This window comes from Pelodiscus sinensis, chromosome 4 (assembly GCF_049634645.1).
Source record: "Pelodiscus sinensis isolate JC-2024 chromosome 4, ASM4963464v1, whole genome shotgun sequence".
Lineage (NCBI taxonomy): Eukaryota > Metazoa > Chordata > Testudines > Trionychidae > Pelodiscus > Pelodiscus sinensis.
This window is the reverse complement of record NC_134714.1, coordinates 55,535,984-55,553,308: the sequence shown is the minus strand read 5'-3', so window position 1 is coordinate 55,553,308 and position 17,325 is coordinate 55,535,984. Positions and strand designations below refer to the sequence as shown.

Genomic DNA, 17,325 nt, shown 5'->3' with positions numbered 1-17,325 from the left:
CCTATTTCCCACTTGTCATCCACACCTTGGTGGCTGTTGAGATCCTTCCTGCCACAATCTCCTCTGAGAAAAAGTGCACAAATTCCTCTTGAAAGGTGTCTCATAGAATACATCCCCCACAGTTACCAGAGCTGTAGATTTTATTCCCCTTATTTCTTTGTGCCATAAAAGGGGATGGCTACTGCCCCATTCTGGACTGCTGGTTACTGAACAAATTCATATGCAAATTCCAGTTCTGGATGGTCACACACTCTTATTCTCCTATCCCACCTATGTGGAGCCTGGTTCATAGCTCTCAGTGTGAAGGAAGTCTACTTCCATATGCACAACCACCGAGTTAATTGGAAGATCCTCTGCTTTATGGTGGGACACTTATTATTGGTTCTGGATCCTTCCCTTTGGGATTGCAACTTGCATGTTTACAAAGGTCTTCATCATCAGCACGGCCCACGTGTGATGTTTTGGCCACTGTTTCCTTATTCTAACAACTGATTCTTCATTGCACCATCACATACCACCACCTCTGCCCTTCATGATCACCTTTTTGGCTTGTTGACATAGAGCCATGGGCACATGTCACCAGGTTTGCCTTTCTTGTGGATGTACCATGGCATGACATTTGTAAGGCATTTACATGGTCCTACATCCATACTTTATACACTCCCAATGCTGTGCCCCACTAGTGGTGGCAGATGCAGCAGTTGGCCATAGAATCATAGAATACTACGACTGGAAGGGACCTCAAGAGGTCATCTAGTCCAGTCCCCTCTCTCATGGCGGGACCAAGTACTGTCGAGACCATTGCCATGCTGTCCCACAGGCAGTGACTTCTTGCATGTCCTTGGCACCTACATCTACAGTGAGCACTGTATTCTCCCACATCTGGAATCCATATAGGGACCATCACTCAGAGAAGAAGGTAATTAGAGGTTCTTTGAGATGTGTGGTCCCTATTTACATTCCAATGCCTTTTCTCCGTCTGCGGACTCCATCATTTTGTTGCACAGGGAACGCCACAACAATTAATTTATTCTAATTGAAATGAATTTAAGCTCGCCCTGACTATCTGGTTATTATATTTCAGAAACGAGATGCGCCCGAGACCATATCTATCACCGGTGGAGTTCCAAAAGAATAGACAGACACTCAATTTGGGGCCAAACCATATATTGTAAACAAATTTAGGTAGCATACACAGAAATTGAACAACTATTGGCAAACCAACCCTAACCCAAGAACAAAAGGAGATAGAAAAGTCCCTCAAACAATAGGTATATACTTTACAATTGCTCAGTTGGTTGATACTACAGCCGTTGCTCACGACCTCTACACCTTGGCTAATAGAAAGCTGCAATGGAGGAACGGTGAGGAGATCCCTCGAACTCTATTCCCAGGCCTTAAGACACTTGTCCGTCTTAAGAGCCTCGGCTCCTCGGGTAGCAGTCATGCACAGGAATCATGGAAAAGCGACTGTTCAGCATGCTCGCAGTAATCCACAGGCAATAATGATGTTGGTCTAGCCACCACTACTCCTGGCCTAATACCCCAATGCAGGAATACACGACATGCAGGTGGCCACAGAAATAGCCAGCTAGATAAACACTTGCTGCTAACTCTCGATAACAATGGATCAATCAACCTCTCACTCATACTAACAAGACAGACACCACGTGATCCAGTTGGTACGAACCCACAGAAGGAACAAACCCAATGAACAAATCTGATCCTTCCAGACGCAAAGGGTTATATTGCCTCAAAGGTGGGAAAAACTGTAGTGGGCTGAGTGCTCTTAATGGTGACGCGTACACACAGGTTACCTTGGAGTGGTGTGCAGATCTGAGGTGCCTAGTGCATAATGGGTGGTGTGCATAACCTTGCAGGGTCGTGTGCACTCTGTTGGGAGGGGTGCACACAGACTTGTACCAAGTGCAAAGCGTAAATTAGGCGGGAAACTGAGGCAGAAAGAATGACCTTTGCCTCTCACCTAACATGGCACCCATTATGACTCCATTTTGTATTTGCCTCACAATATTATCATTCCATTACACATTTCAAAAGCCATGGTAACAATTTGCTGGTGAGAGAAACCTGGAGCAGTGTCAACCCACATGACCTCTTAAAGTGTTAGGTGCACCATGCAGCCAACACATGTGAGGGTCAACAAACACTATTACAAATAGTTCCAGCTCTGACAGACAGCATGCATGCACACATACCTATGTCTGGAATCCAAATAGGGTCTCCCATCTCAAATAATTTCCAATTACAGTAAGCAACTGCTCTATCCTATTGAACAATATTAGACCATGTTTTCTAAAATGAGACATAACACATACATTTGGGATGATGATTTGGGTAGGGAGAGCGGTCCTTAAAAATCATCTGCTTTAGCTGAAGACACATGCAAGAAAACAGAGACAGGAGTCTTAGGAGAATGCTCATGTTGTGGGGTCTGTTCATCTCTGTCCTCTGAGTATGGGGTGATAACCATGAGGCTACTGCATCATTTTACTTGCATTGTGCCCAGCAAGCCAATCGCCTAGCCTAGTGGCTAGAGTCAAAGTTAATACATATATATCACAGGGCAAAGTAGCCCACTGGCCAGAGTCAATATATATTAACTCCTATTCTCAGGGCAGAATTGTTAAACATCAGCCCCTATTTGCAGGGCAGTGCAGCCCAATGGCCAAAGTCAGTATTCTTCAGTGCCTACTTGTAGGGCAGTGCAGCCAATTGGCCAGCATCAATACGCAGAAGCCTCTAACCTCAGGGAAATGTGGCTTAGTGGCCAGAACCCTGGGACAGGATGGAAGTGTGTGTGGGAGTGACCTATAGCCCAACCAATTGCAGAATGGCCTGCCCCAGGATCAGTGGGGAATTCCTGTAAAACACTCTGACTCACTCGAGCAGAAGATACAACTCACATACTCTTCCTGGATCACTTCCTACTGGTCCTCTTGCTGGGGGATGTCACTGGAGTCTGGGAGCTCCTCTTCCAGTGTCAACTGTGCGCTCTCATGGATGTCTGGGGGGGTCACGGTGCCTTTCTGTGCATCGGAGTCTCCAGCACCATGGTCCAGGTTCCAGGCTGATCTGCAGCATGGGCTGACACGGCACATTGTTCCTCCTCAACAGTCTGCCCAGACGGAGCTGGGCTACTCCCTTTTATTCTGTGGTTGTTGGAATGTGCCCAGCCATGTCAGGAGAGTGGGGCTTCCACAGCTAAGAGCACTGGCTTAGCTGTCTTTCCACCCCATCACAACTTAGTTGTCAAGGAGTTTTCCTTTTGCACGTGTACTGGCTACTGTTTGGAAATATGAATTGGTGTTGTCTGGGCAATGTTTTTATTCAATATATGTAAGGGTGTGTGAGCTGGGACAAAATATAAAAATAACTGTAAATCCTGATATTGGCTGAAGTATTTATACCCTTTTAGTGAAGAACTACCCTGAGGAAAGGAAGGGCCTGATTGAGACAAAGACCCTACTAAGTAGTAAAAGTTTGTTCATTTTGCATGGCAACAATTTTTAGTGAGCCCATTCAAGTGTCTGAGGTCCAGATTCTCAGCAGTAGTCAGGTGCTTTGTTCCCACTGGAATCAATACAATGTAGGTACCTACATATCTTTTGAGGCTCTGGCTCCAGTCTCATTTGTAAGTTATTTTTAAAATATTTTTTTTGTAACCACAGTTTTGTATTTAAAAGAGAATGGCTCTGGTCAGCAAGGATGTATGACAGAAATTATTACTATCTTTTATGATTCTGCAATTGTTTATAAATGAAGAGAATATGCCTATGCCTAGCACCCTTGCAAAAAAGATTGACTTTCAGTTTTCTCAGTTCAGTTGTCTTGGTGTGTTACCTTAAAGGAGAACATTACATGCATGCCTTGTGGTGACTGTTAAAGACATTCCTTAGCATGATAATCCTACTGACAAGCATGAGTGTGATGTGCATCTATCTAAATTTGTATAATGCTCTCCTCACCATGGCATTTCAGCATGTAACAAGGGAAATTTAGAGTGGGTGGGGCACATCGTATTCCGCCTGATCTTTAGTCAAAACAGAAAACTCACTGGGACTGCTCCAGCCATTGTAATTTAGTAGTTGTGAGGTGATCAGTTCAGGATCAGAGGAAAGAAAAATGTCTTTTCCCAGCTGCTGTGTGTGTAAACTTGGCTCAGTTGATGACTGAGCTCTTTGTATCTACCATGCTGCTTCAGTTCACATTTTGAAAACTGCCATGTCCTGTCACAGAAATCACTGAGCCAGTGTAACCTGAAGGAAGTACAAGGCTAAAATTAAAATAACCTGTGCTGTGCCTTCTCCCCTCCTGTTTAGAAGTGAAGTCATAGACTGATGTGGTGCCTTTAGCCTGATTACCCCTCCTCCTGATCTCCTTAGACTCACTCGTAGGTACCAAATGATCCAAACATAATTCAGATTCTGTTAGTGTATGTTCTCATTTGCAAACTGATTTAATCTCCACTGAGCACAGAGGCTTCTAAAGCACTAGATCCTAATCTTTCGCCTGCACACCACACACAGCTCAGACTTCAGGGGTGGGCCCTGTCCTAAAGTGCTCCCTACTCCCACAATGTTCACCCACTGGCGTTCTGTCAGCCTGAACTATGTAATGAGAGGCGGCATCGAGGACAGCTGCTGCTGCTGACTTCTCTCTCAGTCCCGTATACAGTGCCCTACTATAAAATTCTGAGCTGAATCAAGTAAGATATTACTGATGCAAAATTAGGAAGAGGATGCTAATGGCTCTCTATTATTGTATGAAATAAATTATATACTCTGTGTTTATACCCATTACTTATGGGGAGACAGGTTGTAACACCAGAATTAAAGTCTGAAGTAAGCTTCCTAGATCAGTGGTTCCCAACCGCTGGGCCATGGACCACTGGCTGCCAGGCCATGGCACACTGCAGCACGGCGGGTGTCACACTAAGACACAGCAGCAGCAGGTAGGGGCTCTGGGAGTTGGGGCCCAGCAGGGGCTGCAGTGTGGTGGGTGTTGCGCTAGGACCCAGGAGCAGGAGCTGGGGGAAATGATCCCCAGCTCAGGCCGGACAGCAGGAAGTGACCTGCATATGCTGCTCACAGAGACTCTGGAGTAAGGGGGTGCTGCCACCAGCCCTGCCCATTCTTCCCCTTGGAACCTGGGCTGCAGCCATGAGGGGGGGGGATTTCCAGTAGGGCCAGTCCTGCTACTCCCCAGAGCTTCTCCCAGGGCAGTGCCCCTAGTCTGGCTAGGGCCCTGGCCAGCTGCTGCCCCAGGGTGAGCAGAACTTGGGCAGGTAAGACACCCTCTTTCTCTCTCCCAGCTCCCTGGGAGCAGTAAAATAGTTTATATCCTTTTAGTGAAGAACCACCACCATGTCTGCAGGCTTCTGAGTTCCCACTGGAGGTCCAGCAGGCTTTACAAGACCTGCCATTCTAAGCCAAAGCGGTGTCTTCTGAGCAAAGACTCTAGACTTCCTGGTTGCCCTTGAGTCTGTAAGTAGGGATGTTAGTGTGTAGTCATTTACATGATTAAGTGATAAGCCTGGACTTGTCATTTGTCTTACTGACTACACACACTTTCCTCCTTACTGCAGGGTTGGGACAACATGATCCTCTGGCTCCAGCATGGCTGTGCAGGCATTGGCTCATAGCCTTGCTAAATGGAAGAGACAATCTGGTGTCAGCAGAGACATATCCCCTGCTGCAAGCACAGTGCCTCTCATATTGGAATAACTCTTTCAATTACAAACCCAGGGATTAGCACCATCTTCATTAAAGTCCACATTGTGGCTATTTTAGCCTTTCCCCCGGGCCACTTGGAGCATTGTTTGTTATCTCATGGTGGCCTGTTTCCGTAAAGGTTTGGACAGCCTCTCTTCCCTTATTCCCCTCTGCCTATACCCCTATGGGACTTTATCTTGGTTCTTACTAAGCTCATGGGCCTTGAGATAAGGTACAACTAAGACCATATCCTGCCTTCTTACCTAAGGGGGTCACACAGTTTCACCAGGGGCAGGAGATTTTGTTCCCACTCTTTTTAACCCCAAACCACACACAAATGCTTGACAACAAGTGTTGCACACTCTTGATGTGCACAGAGCTCTGGCTTTCTAAATTGAGCTCACAAGGTCACTTAGGAAATCTACCCAGCTTTTTGTAGCAATAACGGACTGGATGAAGGGCCTCCTGGTCTCATCACAGCACATTTCTTCCTAAATATTGGATTGTATCTGAACCTGTTATGAGTTGGCTAAAATCCCACTGCCTGCAGTCACGGCTCTCTCTGCCAAAGCGCAGGCTTCTTCCACCACGCTTTTAGCCCAGGTCTCAGTTCAGGAAATCTGTAGGGCTGCAACCTGGTTTTTGGTGCACATGTTCACTGCTCATTATGCCATCGAACAGCAAACTAGATAGAGCGGAGACAGCAATTGGCAGAGTCATATGCCAGTCAGTGATTCCTAACTCTGAACCCACCTCTGAGGTGTAGCTGTCTGGGAGTTGCCTTATTGGAATCTATGTGAACAAAGCTCTCAAAGAAGAAAAGACAGTTACATGTTTCTCAGAATTGGTTTCTTTGAGAGATGTTGTTTATGTTCATTCCAATGCCCATCCTTCTTCCCTCTGTCGGAGGAGCTGGCCAGCAGGAACTGAGGGAGGGCTCAGGGTGGCAGTATATAAAGGCAGCCATAGCGGTGCCACTCTAGGGGGCTCTACAAGTGACCTTGATGGGTGCTGTTAGGGGACAAACATCCGATGCTTGTGCACAGCTGATTGGAAAGTACATGAACAACACATCTTGAAGAACACTGTTACGAGACAGTCTTAACATTTGGAAAAAGCTGTTTTGGGGTCATTCTGGAAAGCTGAGGCCTCAGTATCCTAGGAGTCTTTCAATTAAAGTTCTAATTTCCTAATGCTGCAATTTTTTCTTTTTCCTCATCTTTGAAGGAGGCATGTCCTGCAAATTCCAAACTGGATTTGTTTTGGTGGACTTGCTCTGAATTGGTGCCTTTACATGTTTTAGGAAAGTCATGAGAGGGAATTACAAAGGATATAAAGATACAAGCAACTACTTCTGTAGTGCAATTATACCTGTTTAAATATGTTTGCAGTAAAAAAGGTATGTCTTATAAATACATATGCTATGTATGGCCTGGGTGAGATGAGCAGTGGCATGGAGGAGTGAGCCAAAGCTCAGGGACTCCAGAGTGGAAGAGGAGAAAACTATAGGAGGAGAGAGCATCTCAGACCACAACTCCAGTGCATCACAGGGAGAGAGGAGATGACTCTAAACCCAGAACTGCTGGTTCTCCACCATTATTGCAAAATTCACGGGCATGCTGTAGTCGGCAAGAATATGTCTCAAGTCCGACACTGGTTTCCCAAAGTACAAAGGATGCCACACAGGTATCTGTCAAATACAAGTAGTTTATTTCTTGACAGCTAACAGCTGTGCCCCATAAATGGAAGAACAATATAACAAAGTAGTGGCATATCTTACGTCCCTTCCTGCAAGCCTGGGACTCTGGGTAGGCTGCAGACGAAGTGGGAGGTTCTCAGCTTTCGAGGCACCGGTACTCAAAGCCCATCGGTGAGGTCCGATTTGCTAGACTCTGAGGCAACCTTAAATACAGTTTTCCTGCCCTGTTTGGCAGTTTGGAAATTTTCAGGGCTTACTCATTAGTGCTTAGCTGTTAGTTATCGATCTGGTTCTGATTTGGATCTTTTTGTCCTTTGGCCCTGTTTACATGATCAGTACATTAGAGTAAACAGAATTGTTTGTGTTCTTGTGCTTTACCCTTATCTTTACTTGTTCTTGCTATACTGGCAACAATGCTTATCTTACGTGGCGTATGTTCCCAAAGACTTGCTTCTGGCTCATCTGATATAGGGAAAAGGAAAAGAGGGGAAAGAATGCAGGTCTCACCACCCCTAAACTATCACGTACAAAGTTCTTCCACAATTGACCACTACAATGCCAATTTAAGTGCTTTAAAGGAGGGCTGTCAATCAAAGTGAACTCAAGGAATTAATGCAAAACAAGTTAAATATATAAAAAGTCACAATTAATCACAGTTGTAATCAAACTATTACATAATATAATATAGGAAATAGTTCATTAGAGTAAGTCTAAGAAGTATGATCAATAGGAGAGGGCTACCTGCTGGAATCTTGACAAATAGCATTTATTTGTTGTAAGCAAATCCAAAGTAGCAAACCAAATTCAATTGAACTTTATTTGGTTAAGAAATAAGTATTGACAACAAAGGTATACAATGAAAGTCCCTTGGCAGCTACAGAAATGCTGTCATATGTGTCTTCTCCTAACAAAAGAAACAAGTAAACAAAAGTAGAATCATAGAATCATAGAACTGGAAGAGACCTCAGAAGGTCATCAAGTCCAGCCCCCTGCTCTAGGCAGGACCAATTCCAACTAAATCAACCCGGCCAGGGCTCTGTCAAGCTGAGACTTAAACACCTCTAGGGATGGAGACTCCACTACTTCCCTAGGTAACCCATTCCAGTGTTTCACCACCCTCCTAGTGAAATAGTTTTTCCTAATATCCAACCTGGACCTCTCCCACCACAACTTGAGACCGTTGCTCCTTGTTCTGCCATCTGTCACTACTGAGAACAGCCTCTCTCCATCCTCTTAGCAGCCTTCAACTTCCTGAAGGGAGGTTCCAATCAAATCCCCCCTCACTCTTCGCTTCTGCAGACTAAACAGACCCAAGTCCCTCAGCCTCTCCTCATAAGTCATATGCTCCAGTCCCCTAATCATTTTGGTTGCCCTCCGCTGGACCCTCTCCAATGCGTCCACATCCTTTTTGTAGTGGGGGGCCCAGAACTGGACACAATACTCCAGATGCGGCCTCACCAAAGCTGAATAAAGGGGAATGATGACATCTCATTCCTCATGCTGGACCCAGCGGGTAGTGATCAATGGCTCGATGTCAGGATGGCGGTCGGTTTCTAGCGGAGTGCCCCAAGGTTCGGTTCTAGGACCGGTTTTGTTCAATATCTTTATTAATGATCTGGATGAGGGGATGGATTGCACCCTCAGCAAGTTTGTGGATGACGCTAAGCTGTGGGGAGAGGTAGATACGCTTAAGGGCAGAGATAGGGTACAGAATGACTTAGACAAATTGGAGGATTGGGCCACAAGAAATCTGATGAGGTTCAACTAGGACAAGTGTAAAGTCCTGCACTTGGGACGGAAGAATCCCAAGCATAGTTACAAGCTGGGGACCAACCGGTTAAGTAGTAGTTCTGCAGAAAAGGACCTGGGGGTTACAGTGGATGAGAAGCTAGATATGAGTCAACAGTGTGCCCTTGTAGCCAAGAAGGCTAATGGCATATTAGGTTGCATTAAGAGGAGCATTGCCAGCAGATCCAGAGATGTCATCATTCCCAAAAATCTGAAATGTATCAGAGGAATTTGGAAATGTTTCAAGTGGATGGTACAACTGATACAACCACAACAACATTCTATTGGGGCCTTGAAGTACCCCTCTCCAGTTTTACATTGCTTCCATCACTTGTCTTCTCCATGCTATAGTAGTTTCCCTTGGGCACTACTACTGCCAGGACTGTCCATCACAATGAAGCAAAACTTTTCTGGATCTCAGTTGTGATAATAAATACCTAGAGGACCTGACAAAGGACCCTGCCTATCTCATAGGAACACAAGACATACAAGCAAACCGATGCCTTCTGGACCTTAACCCTGTTTTCTGCTATAACCTACAATCCCATCCATATATTTATTAAACTCCATATTGAGTTCCCCATGGATTTTTTTCCCCTTTTCCCCTCTCCCTGAAGTTTAGAGACTGTATAAGAGACTGTTTATTGAACTGAAATGCTGCTGCCAGAATCATTACTGAGAACTGTAGGTCAGATTCTCAGTTCTGAGCAGATCCCCTTTCATGGCTCTGTGGCATGAGAGACGTATCGCTGCTATAAAAAGGCAGCTGGAATTTTCCCTTTTCTAGGGGAATCTCTGGCTGGCATAGCAGGCTTTACACAACTCCCCCATACACAGGGAAGTACTAGCTGCATAATGGAGTTTCTGTCTAGCCTACATAGAATGTTAGATTCCAAGGACAGAAGGGACCATTGTGATAATCCAATCTGACCTCCTGTATTACACAGACCAAAGAACTTCCCTGAAATGATTCCTTTTGAATCAGAGCATGTCCTAAAACAACCTTGATGTAAAAAATTGCTAGTGATGATGAACCCACCACAACTGTTGGTAAATTATTCTTAGTTAAATACCCTCAGTATTAAAATGTTATGACTTATTTCCAATCTAAATTTGTCTAACTTTGATTTTCAACTATTGGAACATATTATATGTTTTTCTGCTACACCGAAGAACCCATTAACAGCTATTTGTTGGTGAGTGATCAAATCACCCTCTAACCTGTTTGTTACACTAAATAAATTGAGATCCTTGAATTTATCACCAGAAGACATGTTTTTTAATCCTGTGAGTACTCTTGTTGGTCATCACTCAACCCTTTCCAATTTATCAACATCTTTCTTGAACTGGTCACACCAGCGTCAAGCATAAAGGTGAAATAATTTCTCTGGTTATGTCCCAGGATCTTATTAGCTCTCATATTCAGCTGATTATCCACCATGATCCCTAAATCTTTTTCAGAGTCATTGATTCCCAGGGTAGAGTCCTCCATCTTGTAAGTATGACCTACCTTCTTTGTTCTTAGATGTATTCGTTTACATTTAGCTGTGTTAAAATGCATACTATTTGCTTGTGCCCAACTTACCAAGAGATCCATATCACTCTCTGTCAGTGATCTGTTTTCTTCATTATTTATCACTCCCTCAATATTTGTGTCACACAAATTTTGAGTGATAAGTGAGGGCAGCTGGAGTTGAACTGGCTTCTATCTGCCTTAGGACCCCTTCGGGTGTTAATGTATTTAAGTTTATTTCCCTCTTTTTGCCTTTCTTCTACATTCCCTCTCTCCCCCCACTCAGCCATTATGATAACTTATTCATATTTTATTTGAATTGTTCTTTTATTACTGTTGCCTCCTTTAGTTACAGTGCCTGACTACGTCTAGACTGGCATGATTTTCCACAAATGCTTTTAACGGAAAAGTTTTTCCGTTAAAAGCATTTGCAGAAAAGAGCATCTAGATTGGCACGGACACTTTTCCGCAAAAGCACTTTTTACGGAAAAGCATCCGTGCCAATCTAGACGCGGTTTTGCACAAGAAAGCCCTGATCGCCATTTTCGCCATCGGGGATTTTTTGTGCAAAACAATACCGCGTTGTCTACACTGGCCCTCTTGTGCAAAAGCATTTGCACAAGAGGGCTTTTGCCCAAACGGGAGAAGCATAGTATTTCCGCAAGAACACTGACAATCTTACATGAGATCGTCAGCATTCTTGAGGAAATTCAAGCTGCCAGTGTAGACAGCTGGCGAAAAAAACTTGCCAGTCCGGACGCAGCCCCTCTGTTTATTTACCGAACTGTTTTTATGGATTTCTTTCACCCTAGATATGGGCATATTTGAAGAATAACTGCCACAGGGTGGCAGTTGGAAGGGTCTGCACAAGCTGCCAGATGAACCAAGCCCTGCCAGGGTGGGTGTGGAAGAAGACATGAAAGATTAAAAGCTGGGGGTTTTCTGCTTACATTTCCATCCCAGCTGACTCTGAATTGGCAACAGTGAATTACTAGTTGTCCACAGCTGGGCCCACCCCTCTTACCTACTCCCTCAGGGAAGCAGAGGGTCTGGGTCCTCTCTCCATAGGGTAAGACAGGTTCTTTGGCGCCTGCTGAGGCAGCCCCACATCCACATGGAGCCAGGGACGCTTGCCACTCTGGTGATTATGTGCATCTGACTGGAGCCCCCTCTGCCATGCCCTGCAGCTGCCATTCCTGATCCTCTCCTGAAGGGTGGTAGGGAGAGGTTCTTTAGCTTGGTGCTTATGCAGGGCTGGGGTAGGTACACAGCTCTGACATCCCCAAGATGGGGTCTGTGAATGACAGGGACCCAAAAGAAGGGGCAAGGGCAGAAGAGGTAGGGCAACAAATCACAAGGATGTGTGAGCATGGACCGTGTGTGCAGTTCTTAAATGACCAGTGGCAAATATTTTCCCTCCTGTTTATACTGTTGTTTAAGCTCATCTGCTCTCTGTTGCCCACTAGAAACAGTGGCCTGTTTGTGATGTCACATTGGTTACTGTGGGTGTGTTAATGTTTTGATACACTTCTGTTAGATGATGTCAGCAAGTTGCATAAGGGAGGACAAAGGCTTTTTGTTAAGCTCCTGGTGTTATTCGACTTGCTTATTTTCTTGTGCTTCAGCGAATGCCTAGAAGAGTACGTCTGGTCATTTAAAAGACCACAGAAATATATACGTTTTAAAGGTAAGTTTTTCTACTGCTATGTTACTCGTAGTCAAACAAAATACTTAACCTTTCTGTGACAAAGGGCAATATAAATTAAGTTAGGAAAACAGTGCCCTCTTATACATCCCAGCTACTTATATGATAAATATGTTGGTGTATTTGTTTCTTACTAATTTAACCACAGAATCCTAGAAATTAGAACTAAAAAAGGGCCTATAGACTCTTGCCCAGTAGTTGTTATCAGGACAGGATAATAACCTATCGTACACACCATGTTATAGTTGTGCTTTAAATGTCTTGAGCAACAGAATGTCTCTTGGGACATTGTTGCCCATCCTGACTCATCTAACTGTCAAGAAGTTTATTCTGGTAGCCATCCTAAATTTTTCTGATTTCATCCCATCATTTATTACCTGCAGTGGAACCTCACAATTATGAACACCTGGGAAATAGAGGTTTTTACATTACTATTGCTCTTTTTAAAGTTTACAGCTGAATATTGACCTAATACAGCTTTGAAACTTTACTATGCAGCAGAAACATGCTTCTTTCCCTTTTTTGTAGTTTGTTTAGTTTGTTTAATGTACAGTATGTACTGTATTTGCCCTCTTTTTTGCTGCCTGATTGTGTATTTCCACTTCCAAATGAAGTGTGTGAGTTGACTGGTCAGTTTATAAGCATGGTGTTTGTGTCTCTGAGATTCTACTGTGCTTTGTTGTTTGTTGTCTTTTTAACAATGCCTATTACCATAGCATCTCACTTAGAAAAAACAATTTAAATCAGTAATATTGTAGTATCTATCTACAATGATACTTCATTAAAAAGGACAGTGTCAGTTCATGATGGCTAATTATTCTACCATTTTGCAATTCTAAGTCAATTCTCTCTATCCTTGGTGTTACCCATTAATAAATATATGAAGTGGTTAATCACAGTTTGTTTAATCTTCTGAAAACCAAGCAGTTCTTTTAACTTTTCCTCATTAAGTCAATAATCCCAGCACCATAGCCATTTTTGTTAGTATTAATTGAACTGTTTCCAAACAACCTACATTTTTTCTGTTGCTGAGGTGCCCAGGGCTGAATGCAATGCAGAACAGAATGCAGTATTCCAGACATAGTCAGTTTATTTTGTTCATTAACTCTTTCAACACTATCCTGATTCTGTTGTTTTAGATTCCTTAGGTGGAGCTTGGTCCAGTCTTCAGTTTTTTTTGGAGTAAGGTGACAATTTGAAATTCTGGTTAAAGGTAGCAATTTTTAAAAATATATTTTGTATTATAATTCATATATGACAAGTGATATTACTTTATTGATGCATGGATTTCACACTTTAAAATGATTATTTATATAGTGCCATCGGTGTGGGCAATTAATATTTAGAGATAATTACAAAATAGTACATCTCTACCCCATGGAATTTACTGCTTGAAGGCCCAAATCTTCATGTGTGTAGTCCCAACCCAATGGGATTATGTACATGAATAAGGATTCCTCATGAAATTTGTGTAATTCATGATAGGAAGGACAGTTTTCTGGTTAGTGCACTGGACTGGGAAACAAGAGATTTTAGTTGATCTCTTGGCTCCACCTTTATTGATATGAGCTTGGTCAAGACCTTTATTGTTCTATGCCTTTTATATATTCCCGGGACAGAGACTCTCTCTTATTCAGTGTTTTTACAGTTCAACACAATGTGACTGTCATCTCATGGTAAGTCTGTAGCTGCTACTGTGTTACAAATAATAAATATATCTGCATGAAAAAACCACATTGCCATTCCACAAGAAATACTAGCTTTTGACATTTTGTTTTTGTTTTGAATCAGAAGAAAATGTTGAAATTTCAAAATTTGTCTCGGAAAATTTCTTAAAAATATAACTTTAAAGCATTTCATTTAGAGTTGAAATTTAATATAAAATCTGAAATATGTTATATCAAAATGTTATTATCTAAACATCAAAATGAAATGCATCAAAGAGATAGTAAAAAAACTCAAACACTTTTACGTTATCAAAGCTAGACATTTCAACCATATTGAAATGAAACAAGAAAGTCAAAATAATTCATTTTGACATTTGTCTGCTGAAAGTTTTGTTCAAATCAACACATTCCAATAAAGCATTTTGATTTTGGCACAACTACATTTTCCACTTAAAAATTAATCTGAAAATTCTTTCACCAGCTTTAATGCTAATTCCCCTCAATATGGACTATGTGAACATGGAATTAATATTGAAAATACATCAGAAATTTGGGGTAAAAATAAATTACATTGTAATTGTCCCAAAAGCTTGCATTTTAAATGTAGGAAATTAAAAATTAAACTTCAATCCAAATGTGTTAAAGTACAAACTTGAACAGTTAAGGCACTCCAAAATCCTTAACTCTATCCTGTAATGACACTTTCCAAAAGCATGTGATTATGATTAAGGTATTTTAATGTTTGTGATCCCAAATTAGATTAGATTTTGAAAGATGCATTCTTTTTTTTCTTTTCTCCTCATGGTGCCACCACAGCGCAGAGTTAAGTCATCTGGGTGCTCTGTCTGTGCATTTCCACATTTTAACATATTTGAATTAAAGTATAACACAAACACGGTTCGAAGAAAATCTTTTGGGGGGAGAGAGAACTTTTATGAGGAATCCTTTATGTATCCCATAGGAACATAAAAGTGACAATCACCACCAAATAGCAACTGGAGCACCAGTGTAGCATCAAGATGCATTTGGGGTTGTGTAAGATTGTAAGATGTAAATTCTTAATGTTTTCCCAGTCTACTGGAAGAAATAACAAGACAAAAATAAAGGGCCCTGACAGCTCACAACATATCTTAAGTTTCAGTTGGGAGGGTGGCTCTGGCCTGTTGGTCTGTTGTGTTGTCAAAGAAATCACATATGCCCATTGTTGGGTTCCCAGAGGAAGTGGCAGGGAAAGAAAGGGTCCCTCAGGTACTGAGACTGAGCAGAGTTGGTTTTAATTGTGTACATACTGTATCTCGCAAGCCAGTCAGTAAGCAGAAGGAACTGATCTCATTTAGCATTACCCATTGGTGCCCTGAGACGTTATGTGCACCCTCAAAGGGCCTGTGCATAAAACCTGGGTTACTTTATACTATTTCCATCATATGGGCTTCCTGCCTTACTAATCTTCATTGTGATCTTTATCTGGAGTCACATTTCTGGGCTGGGAGACTGTGGTTCTAATACTGCTTTTTGTTTTACCCAGAGACTTGAGAACTGTATTGCCTTGGATTGTTTTGTAAAATATACGAGTTAGATTTGTTTTGCAGAAACAACCTTTTTTTTTTCTGAATAGGATTTTTTTTCTTAGAGAAAAATGTGTATAAATATATCTGTTAACAGAATCTGTCTAAATTAATCCCTATTTTCTAACTCTCACTAGGTTCAAGATGGCAGATTGCAACTGTGTAATGTGGGGAATATTTTGGCTCATTGTGCTGGTGTTTTTAGGTTGGCCCTTAAGCATAATCTTGGGTGCCCTCTATGGGTTCCTCTCCCCTCTCACTACCTTAATAGGACTGGATGACTTCAGTGAAGCACTTCTGAGAGGAGTAAATCTGGGGAGGCAGTGTGCTAAGAATGTACAAAATGGAAAGCCCCTCTGCTGAGCAATGAAGACAGAATTGCAACTGACAAGCTTTTTACTGTGTGCTGTACTGGATTTCACAGAGTTATTTTGTTAACCTTAAAATATTTGCATTTCTGTACAAAAGTTGTTTGGTTTTTCAATAATGTATAAATGGCACTTGATAATCTCTGAAAGAAACTATAGCAATGCTGGTGTTTGTCTTTTAAAACCACTCTTCCTGTTTTCACAAAGAGAAATGGTGCTGTCTTCGTTTATTTGTGTATGTGGGTTGAAAGGAGAGCGAACCAGAACTGAAACTCCAGAGCAGTACCTCAAATTCATGTGAGGAATAAGGACCACAGTTCTCAAAACTTGGGTCCAAACTGGGAGCACCCACATTTGAAAACATTGTCCCAGAACTCAAATCAGTCTAATAGGAGTAATCAAAAGATGCTCAGATTTGGAAAGATGGGAATTTGTGTTTGAACCCTATTTTGGGGAAGGTTTGGCTCCTGAATTATACTTTGCCTCATTATAAAATATGTGCAAGTTAGATTCTGGTCAGATCACTGTTTCTTTTTAAGTATTTATTCATTCATATGTATATTTAAATGGATGCAGAGCTTAATTGTTTATAGTAGCCATTAGCTTTCTTTCCTCTTTACCATTTTGTTTAATTTACTAGGAGTATTCATGATGGCAACTTTGTCTGAAAGTTCATTATGCTGAAATATTAATTTGAAGTATATTCATAAATAGTTCTCATAAATACAAACACTGAAGTTTCTTTTGCTTTGCCATTTTATTATTTTATGATACACTAAACCATGACATTGTCCAACCAGTTGTCAAGAAACTTTAAAGACATGCTAAAAATTATAGAAACCAAGTGTTTTATAAGTTTTCATTCTTTCTTTATATAGCCTATCTTTGCTGCATTTCTCTTCTCAAATTTTTTTTTAAGTAAACATTTGTATGGAAAATTCTTTGGGTTTATAAGAACTTATTTGATCCTGTGAAGCACACATTAGTTGGGTGATACTGAATGTATAGCCATTATATGGCAGAGTGAAATTGGCTATATGCTTACCTGTGTATTTGCAGTAATTGCTTAGATATTTTGCCTGGAAAGGAATTGGAGGGAACTTAACTGATTCTGACACAGGGTCTGGGACTAAGAGGGCCAATTTTCTGATGCAACATGGCAAATTCATTGTATCTAGCAAAGAAAAGGTCTTGTTTCCTCAAAACAATGTGAGTCTTTCCAATCTGTAATGGCTGTTCAGTAGGTTCAGGGACACAAAGCGAAAAGAACAGGAAGAGAGTCCTGAAA

The 17,325-nt window shown here is 42.0% G+C and overlaps 1 long non-coding RNA gene across 1 annotated transcript; it reads left to right on the top strand.

Annotated features, from left to right (window-relative positions):
• Positions 1-12,275: 12,275 nt before the first annotated feature.
• Positions 12,276-16,989, top strand: LOC106732020 (uncharacterized). Its single transcript, XR_001368264.3, has 3 exons — positions 12,276-12,419; positions 13,577-13,650; positions 15,807-16,989. It is a non-coding gene; the product is annotated as an uncharacterized LOC106732020 (long non-coding RNA).
• Positions 16,990-17,325: the final 336 nt, after the last annotated feature.